This window comes from Aptenodytes patagonicus, chromosome 1 (assembly GCF_965638725.1).
Source record: "Aptenodytes patagonicus chromosome 1, bAptPat1.pri.cur, whole genome shotgun sequence".
In the NCBI taxonomy this organism is placed as follows: domain Eukaryota; kingdom Metazoa; phylum Chordata; class Aves; order Sphenisciformes; family Spheniscidae; genus Aptenodytes; species Aptenodytes patagonicus.
In genome coordinates, this window is record NC_134949.1 from 87,070,718 (window position 1) to 87,080,896 (window position 10,179).

Consider the following 10,179-nt stretch of genomic DNA (forward strand, 5'->3'; position numbering starts at 1 on the left):
GTTTTCATTTTCAGTCTTATTTTATGTTCATAACTAACTTTTCAACAAGAGGCAGCTGCTGAAATGTTATATTCTCTGACAGAAATATGACTGCCTGGCTTGCAAGAACTATTACAAAGACTATGCAGGTGTCCGTAGGCTGTTGTTTGTGTGTTTTGTTAAGACAAATTCAAATCTTCTCTATTTTTATTTGCACAGCTTGGGTGGAGGAAGTGCATGCTGCTCAGAGTTAAGCCATTTGCCTGAAAAGAGGACTAGTAGCTAAAAAGCAAGTTTTGCCCAAGAAGATCTGGAACCTAGTGATTCACCTTGGAAGAAAAGAATGTCTTGCTCTACATAATGATTTGCATTCTGAGGCACTCGAGGACCCTTTGAAAAGAGTTTTTAGTGAGGTTCCTCTCTCACTCCAAAAATCCTGCCACCTTTGGATAAAACATGTTACATTCTTCTATAACTAAAAAAATCATGTACATAAATGAGCAGATGATTTAGGCTTGTTCTCAAGATTCTGAAGCCACAATAGAACTTCCCAGGCAGAAACAGAAGGGAATGGGACAGGTGATTCAAACTAATCACGATATGCATCAGCTGCTGCCTAACTTCTCTCCACTGACTTACAATATGGTGAGTTATGGTTAGCAGACATGTCCTCCTTGTAGATAGCAAAAAGTTTTCTGTGTGGGTGATATCTATTGCTGTATGGCTAAGCTCTCCATCAGAATTCATAAGAGTTTAGCTTTTCTGAAAATTAGATCAGCTGGACATGAAGATAATCATTGTTGAAAATGCTCAGTCAAAACAGAAAATTATTTAATCTGTATTTGTAATATAGGAAAGTTCTGGTGTCCATGTCCTACATACTTGCTGGACTGATGCTTTTCCTTGAAACAGAGTTCTGCTTCAGAAGCGATAACAGCACAACATGAACTGTTTTTTATTTTCTCAACCTGAGATGTTTACATGTTAGCCAATATAAAGCTTTGCTGATTCACTTTCTTTAACAATTGTGTGACAATTTATTCTGAATACATTTACAATAATTAGAAAAATTCCAGCAATTCTGAAATTAGAACTCCTGTGCTCAAATCAGAGGTCTGAGACCCCCATGAAAGAGTTTACATTTGCTGCATCAGTCATGTTTCTAGCACAGTGTTAAGAATTTTGATTCTATCCAAAAGAAAACCCATCTAGGCCAATCCCTCAGAGATTCTGGGGTGCAGTTACACTAATTTGTGTCAGAATCCTACTTCCCTGATTATCCATGCCAAATATATATTAGTTTGCAATCAGCTGTGATCCAGGTGAGACCCTTGGGCTTTTGTATTCCCTTAGTGAAAGAGAGTGTGCACCCGTCCAAAATGCCAAAAGCAAGGAATTAATGTGTTTAGCCATTTCCTGAAGGGAACTGATGCATTAGCCCTGTTCCTTACACATCACAGAAATATTCAAATCAATGCCAGGAACTTGAAACCCACTGCATTCTGCCTTTCAGTGGGGATACAAAACAATCTTCAAAATGCATCATGGCTCTGAATACAGGCTGCATAGTCCTAAGACTTCCACATCTCTGCTCCGTGTGTACTGCACTTCCAAACAGCTGAACTATTAAGCTGACAGCAAATACAGCTGTTTTTCTCTCTGAGTAACTGAAAATATTATCCTACTAGAGGATTTTAAACTGATGTCACTGCTGTGTCTTCCAGCTATTTACCTGAGCTAGCTTTAAATACAACCAAGGCAGCACAGACATCACTACAGGTGCGAAAACCTGCTCAAAAAGCTGAGTAAATCCTAGGCAGCTAACCTACCACAAACATTCCTACAAATACCTTTAACGTGTGGTAAAGGAGCATGGAAGAGTTATGGGACAGCAGACACTAATTGTCTTAGCCCCAGCCACTAAAACTCAAGATGGTATTATAATCCACTAGCCAATATCCAGAAATAGTCAGGACAGAGGCCTGCGATGATGTGTATTTCAACCAGTTGTGTACTGTGCAACCAATTCTTGCACAATATACTATCTGAACAGAGACCAGACATTCTTCACTTGATTTATTCTCTTTTTAGTATGTAGGTTATCACTATTTGGTGCTATCTTATAGGAAGTAACTTCATATGTGATTATCAAGCCAGCAAGGTGCACATAAGTAATTCAAAGAATCAAAGTATAAGCAGAACACCTCATATGACTGACAATCCATGGTCATACCAGAATTAACATACCAGATAAGAAACTAAACCTTGGTTTCATCTGAACTAATATTAGATGTCTTCTACAGAGTTGTAGAATAGGTGTAGATATGCTAGATTTCTAGATTATCATTAACCTTTGTCACTTTAGCAAATGGAGGTCAAGGTATGATTCTTCTGTCCACATATAGGTGTCTAGTTTAGAGTTAAATGAACTGGTCTCCATTTTATAAAACAAGGGAGGATACACTGCAGTAGTAGCACAAAGAGCAAAACAGTTTCAGCTGCAACATACAAAGAACAGTTTAATGAGGCACAGGCATTTTTCCTACTAATTTAATAGCTCTCCAGCTGACCGGCATAGCATTGACAGTCTAATCAGAATGTAGGACGATCTCCACCTCTGGCTTTAGCCAGGGTAGAAGGACAAGGACTAAATGGGATTTATCTCTTTATTACCATTTTGGTAGAAGGTGATGCTCTTACATGATAAGTTGTGGTCTTGGTTAAGTGTAGCTGTTCCTGCCTTCTTTTTTTCTCCCTACCCTTCTCCTCCACCCCTGTTCTCACCTATACTGAGTTTGTGTTCACTACTTGTTTGAAATAAAGAGGATTATTAGAATTTAAAGCCAGAAGCAACCCTAAAATCATCTAGTCTGCCCTTCCATATATCTTACATGCTTATAATTCTCCACATATCAGGGATTTAAGTAAATACATCTAGATAGACCTTGTCTTCTGGAATGTATTGGAGATGAAAAATTTACCATTTCTTGAGGAAATTTGTTCCCCAGTTAATCAATGTCACTGTTACAGAAAATATCACTTTTTGCATTTAAAATTGACGTTGGCTTAAGCTCCCAGCCACTGCTTCTTGTTATGTCATTCTCAGCGACTTTACAGAGCTGTTGCAAACCTAGCATTTTCTTGCTATGAAGGTACTTGTACTTATAAGGTGGGACTTCTCATTTTTATTTTTTTTTATACTTGTACAGACTGTACTTCTTAAGCTTATCAGTGTCAGGCATGTTTCTACAATCATTGATTCATTTTTAGGGTTCCCTTCAACAAGTTTTTAAACTTTTCAGATGCTTTAACAATTTACATATTAATTAACAATTTACATTCTTTCTCCTGCATAAGGCTTTCAATATGCATGCTAAGAGATTGCAGTAGTGTTTTTTACAGTTTCACATTGACTGTCATGTTGATTTCTTTGTCCTCTACTACCCCAAAATTATTTTCATTGGCAATGCTTCCCCCCACACCCAGTCTGTTGCTATAGATAGCTTTCTTCCTTAATAGCTATAAAACTTTGGTTTCGTTGGCCGTATGATTAAAAACAAAAAGAAACACCCAAGACTGACATCTCTATGTATGGATCCAGGTTGCCAAAAAAAACCCCAATGTCTTGTAAAACTGTCCTGTTTTAATCTTTATTTTGTTTATTATTGTGTCACTGATGACATATTGAACAGCAGTGATAGGCTCCTTGTCTCTTTTTGCTAATCTCCATGTTATCTAGTTTCATACTGGATACATACATAGAGAACCCTGGAGCAAAATAATATGGTCTCATTTCCCATTATCCCATCTTCCCAACAGACTGACTAAACAATAATGGGAGCAATGCCCTGGTCCTAAAGGGTTCATCCACAGATATGATCTGCTGCCTTCTTTACCTTACCTCCTGCTACAAGCAAGCACTGCCCTAGAATTTTCTGGTTTTCTACGTCACCTATTCACCACTCCCCACTGTATGAAGCCAGACTAGAAATGGTTCTTTGTCCCTCTGGGGTAAAATAATTCATTCTAAAGAACAGCAGTAGTGTCTGCTCTCAATTAGGAACCCTGTAACCTGTATGCGTATGTGGTCAATTATTGTATTAATAAATAGGATTAATTCCTTCCTCTTTAGGTAGGTCACTATATAGACTAAGCTGAATTTTAAGCCGCCTTCTTCTCCCTTTATAGGCGTTTTGCAACAGAGTCTGGAAAGGTTTAAACACACACAAAAACAGCGGCATTTCCTGAGCTTGAATAATTTCAGTTATTTAATTACACCCAAGGCAAACAGGGCAACCAATGGAATTGATGTGTCTGAAGTTCTGTTTGTTGATGCCCTTTTGTTTAGCCAATAGAAAAATATTTCCATGGGCCTGTGGCAAAACTTCTTAAGAAAAAGAAAGGAAGAAAGAAGGATGGAAGACAGGGAGGAAGACAAGATGGAAAAAAGCCTTGAAACCTGATCATTAGAACAGACACTGCTTTGGTGGTATGTTCATTAAATAATTCTGACAAAGTAGAATATATATCCCTTCTACACACCATCATAATATCTTCAGATGGGGAAACTCATACATACAGAGGCATATGATTTGCCTAAAGCTATAGACATATCCACTGCATGTATTAGAATTCCACCATTTCTAAATATCAACACAGTGCTGCTTCCAGTCAACCATAGCGCCCAGGTTATGCCTCTCCAACCCCAAGGGCATACAATTACTCAGAATCAGAACTTGCATGATAAAAGTATGATTGATTCTTTTTTACATTAGTTCAAAATCAGTTTGGGAATGTTTTCTTTTAGACTTGATTCTTAGGAATCAAATCAGATAAGCAGTTTGAAGAGCTGTGGGTAGAAGAGGAGCTTGGCATAGCACTTTTTTCTGGAGCAATTCCCTACTTTCACTTCTGTATCTATGACTCAGACCAGGAATACAGCAATTCCAGAATGATAAAACAGCAGATTGATGGGTGTTTTCTTAATTTGTTCCTATTCCCTATCACTATCCCTTGCTACAGATCATTTCTCAGCACAGAACTGAAGCCAGCACTATCGTATTTTATATCTATGACATGCTATTGCTACAATGCTGTTCAGCAGCACTCCGGGTGCACGTGGGTCATAAACAAAGGCATTTTGTGACTTCACAAAGATGTATATCTGGTTCAGATACTCTGAATAATAGGGGGCGTCTGAACTCAGTGGATTGCCTGATGGCAATCCCAAATTATCTGCTTTTCTAGAATTTTTGCCCTATACTTTCTTCTCTGACATAGCACAATCCTGCTATTGTTCCATCTAAAAGGAGAATCACTAGTGAAGGACAGTGAAGTCTACAAATGACCAGGTACCCTGGAATGGACTGAGTCACATCATGTACCGACTCTCAGTCACCTTCATCCTCTCACACTACACTCAGCAAGGTCTTCAAACAAGGACTTCGTACTTTCCACAACACACTGGATTTGGACAAGATCTGAGCCAGTTATAGGACTCTGTAGCTCTGGGCAGACCATTTCCTTTTATGTCTCAGATACCCAGGTAACCCTTGAAAAGCACCCTGGGAATTTGACATGAAAACCACTGTGAAAATCATGTGTTGTCCTTTGAAATAAGCTTGTCTTTCTGCCCATTGTCTTGTTGCCACATGAATAGAATGATGCAACAAAAAGCCCCAGCTTCTAGTTTGTGTCTGGCCTTGGGCACAGAAAGGAACACAGGCCACCTTGTTTCATTTCTACTATGCTGCAGGCACACCTGCTGTGCTCCTCATGGTCACCAGGCCAGTCACAGGGTTCAAGAGCAATTCAACTGGATCGTGTGACTCTTACCTCAGAGGACTTACTAGATATCTTAAACATACCACCAGTAGCACCACGCTATCAGCTATTTCTGCTGCTAGGGAATATTCTGTGCTCCACTGAGATCATTGGTGACTCCTTAACTTCTTGATACGCTGATTCCCCAGAACATCAGGGGTTTTAGCAGAGAATCCTTGGATCCATACTAGCTGAGATTCAGATGGGATTTCTGTGAATACTTTCAAGTGTTCACAGAACAGGTTGCTCATAGATGTCACCCTAGTCACAACTGTCCTGGAATTTACAGACTTGCATACGGATGATCCATTTGACTGAACATCAAAACAAAACAAAAATAAAAATAGGAAGACAGAAGTCTATATTACAGACAATTTTATATTTATGCTTCCTTTCAGAGAACAGAAGTTTATAAAACTCCCAAAGTTCTTGATATAAACTACAATAATATGTGGATAAAGTATATTTGATTTCAGATAATTTAAATATATATCTAAAGTATCTTTTGAATAAAATTAAGACCTCCATCAAAAATTGTTCTGTTGGTCTAGAGGAATAAAAAAACTTGCTTATAATTTTTGTAATCACAATGACATTCACTATTTTCATAACAAAAAAGACTACAAGTGATTCTCTAACACTGGCATTATCTGCAATAGCAGCTGTTCTCTGGAAAGTGGGCCTGCAAAGTCCATACCATTTCTAATCAGGAACAATTTAAACATATATATGCTGACAGCTGAAGATATATCTTACACAAGGTGTCAACACTAGCAACCCTTTCAAGTAATTTCAGCACATCTATTTCTGATCAAAACACATAATCTCTTGATACATTAATACTTCCTGTTAGCCTTTCTGTTCCTCACTCTGAATATGTTGTGGTGACTCAGTTGGCATGAAATTAAGCAAACCAAACTACAGCCTTTCCCCTCTTGCTCCTCTCCTTGTCTTGCTCCTCCAAACATACCTACATGTAATTTAGGAATTATCCATACAAAGTACTTGATTAGAATTACTGTCTTAGTAAACTCTTATGCAACAGCTGTTCTGCAAGAATCCCAATAAACATTCTATTCCAGCACATCACAGATCTTTTTCCAGAATAAATAAATATTGTGCTTTGGAAGTGTGAACTGTTTTGTAAGAAAAGGTAACATTAAATCACCAAGAGCCTTTCAGAAATAAGTGCCAAGCAGATTATCCATTAGTGGCTATTTTAGCTATATTTGCTGCATGGACAAGCTGTTACTTCATCCTTTCAGCTCCTAAGGAACAAAGTAACAAGACAGAGAGTATCTACTTGCCTTTTTACCATCCTCATCTCCACCTCAGCAGAAACCAGAATTGCCAGCACACTATGTTCAGTGTATTATTGGAAATAATAAATCTGGAGCAATTCTTTAGGGACATTCCAGTAAACCTTGAAAACATAACCTTTGTTTAAAAAAAAAAAAGCCAAAAATGAATAGATTATTTTCCAAGGTATTAACTGTGAGTGCTCTTTTACCTTCTTCAGAACTATATAGCACAGGGTATCAACAGAGATGGTATACTGAATTAGAAAATACTCTGATCAGAACATGTATTCCCCTTTCTTCAGTTTTCTCAAAATCCAACTGTACCATTGTTTGGCCAGGATACAGACTGACATTCAGTGAGCAGGAAACTTAGTGTTCCAGCACTGCATACATCTCATATATTTGCTATGGAGACCTACTGCCTCTTTCTTGTTCAAGGGATACATGTGACATTAGAAAAGAATGAAAAATATAAAAGCAGATAGAGTATACACACACATACACACACACACACACATATATATATATAAAAGGGTTCTACCCTTCCATAATTATGTGGATAGAATGTTCTTACTGTGTCTGGAGGAAAAAAAACCTACACTGATAACAACAATGAAATCCTTTCTGATGGAGAAAAAAAGTAAAATTGATGAGCCTTGATTTTCAAACAGTTACAGAAATAAAAACGATACTGAAATTACTCACTATGCTATACTTTCACACAGACCGAGGTGTCATTTACTTTCCCAATGTACCATCAGTGTGGCTATACTTATACCAGTCCAGTCTCTCTATTTTCACCTCACTTGTTTCCATTCTTCAATATTCAGGTAGAGTTGTCTTTATACAGGAATTGGGAAAAACACTGAATCAATGCTGAAAACAAGTTAGATTCATGTCATCTCAGTGTAGATCATACTCAGTGTAGATCATGTTTGACTGCAGTGCAAACTATCATCATAGAATTTCTAGTCCAAATTGAGGTATGAAGGTATGTATTTCATGTTTATGTTGCTGTTTACATCCGAGTATCTCAAATCTTTTCATAACATGGCTGCATTTTTTCTATTTATTATGCAGATGAGGAAATTGTCAATCAAAATTATAAGAAAATGCCCTGTCATACAGTGCCTCGGTGTAACCACTAGACTCTACTGTCAGATTCCAGAGAGACAACTTGCCTCTGATTTCAAATGCCACAGACACAGTCCAAGTTTAAAACCACTAAAACAATAGTTTATTATTTCAGATCTATTCAATGAAAATAATTTTAAGGAACAATACCAAATACCCCTCTACTATGGTCATCAAAATTAAAAACTTGGAAAGTTCCAAATAAAACTCATGACCTTTCTTTACTAGACCAGAGTTCTTTTCCAAAATACAGCTAGTGCAGCTAGGCTGGAAACATAACAACTACTACTCTATCTGTTCCAGGTATAGGTAACTCAGGAGATAAGGATTTCATCTTGCCTGGAAGATCATCTCACCTCCGATATATCTTGGTTTTAAAATTCTTAGGGGTTGAGTTCTTTGAGAAATGTGCTAAAGGGGAAGGACCTTCATTAGAAGGAATATAGGTTTTATGATGTTATAAAATACTGGTGTCTATAACTCTTTAAATACTATAGTTTGCCCCACAAGACAGAGCTTTGAGAAGCACTTGCATACTAAACTTAATGCATAAGTAATGCATAATGCATGCTTAATGCATAAATGCAAATAATGCAGAAATTAAACTTAATGCATAAATGCAAAAAAGAAGTGGATGTTTGAGATCCTAATCAGGTTCTTTTTAGTAAAGAAAACATAGGTGAACATACAAAATGTCTATGGAGTAAATGACTATCAAAACGAACAGTATTACACTTGAGATATTTGCTTTGGTACACCGAAGAGTTCTTTTTTTTTAAGAATAAACATTAGTTTAGGTTAAGATCGGGACCTAATATTCATGAAATTAGGACTCAACCTTATCTTAATTTTGGCCACAGGGTACTTTTAGAGCACAGTTGGTGCAATGTCACCACAAGAACCTGGAGTAGTTTTGCAAATGAAGAGAATATCTTTGCAGTTATCTGTGATACCCATTTGTAGAACCTCTTGACTAGAGTAGTGCTGAGGCATATCAAACTTCTTGAAATCTATCAGAACTAAAATACTCTGCATGTCTTAATATTCATACTTGGGTTTACTCCACTTAAGCTAATGGAATTGAGGATTTGTTGGGGATGGTTTTGTAATTTTTGGCAAATAATTTATTTGCAGGAAAATGCAGTTTGGGTTACCTTAAGCCTCTTCAGGAATTTGGAACTAATTTTACAACTAGTTTATAACGAAAAAGTATGAAACATTTATGGGTTTTGGACTGAGGCACAAATAAACAGAACTGTCACACATAAAATTTAAAAGAACAGGAAAACAATACCTTATTGTGTCTTTCAATTCAGTCACGTCCTCTGTGGCAGCATTGAATTTAAAATCATATAACATATGATTCAGAGCAGGATTTGAATCAAAGTCTCTGACCAGACTCCTACCAGGTATTCCATATTAAACTGCTCTCAGTATCTCCATGTGGAAGATCGTTTCTCTCTTTTTGGACTAATTAGAAGGAAGTGGTTAAAAGATGGAGAACTGCTAATTCTGGGGAAAATCCTGTAGTTCAGTAATGTGAGCAGTCTCCTGCAAGGAAAGACTCATCCTTACTTTGAATCAAGGATAATGAATATTAGAATCTGAGTTTCTCACATCACTGTGGCAGGCCATCTTCATGGCGCTCATAAAGCTGTCCCTCAGCTTTTGTTAAAAAATGTAGACCTGCTAAAGACACCTTTTTTGTGGAGTAGAACACAAAACTGTGTTTAAGTAGATTTTTTTCCCCCATTTATTTCAATTCACTGAACTTACTATGCATGTCTGTTTACCTGATGAAATCATCTACCAAAGGCCTTGGGAGTCTGGGGATGCCATCGCTGACTGGAAGCTGGAAGCTAGCCAACATTATTCCAATTTACAAGAAGGGCATGAGGGAAGACCCAGGAAACTACAGACCTGTTAGTCTAACCTCAGTACC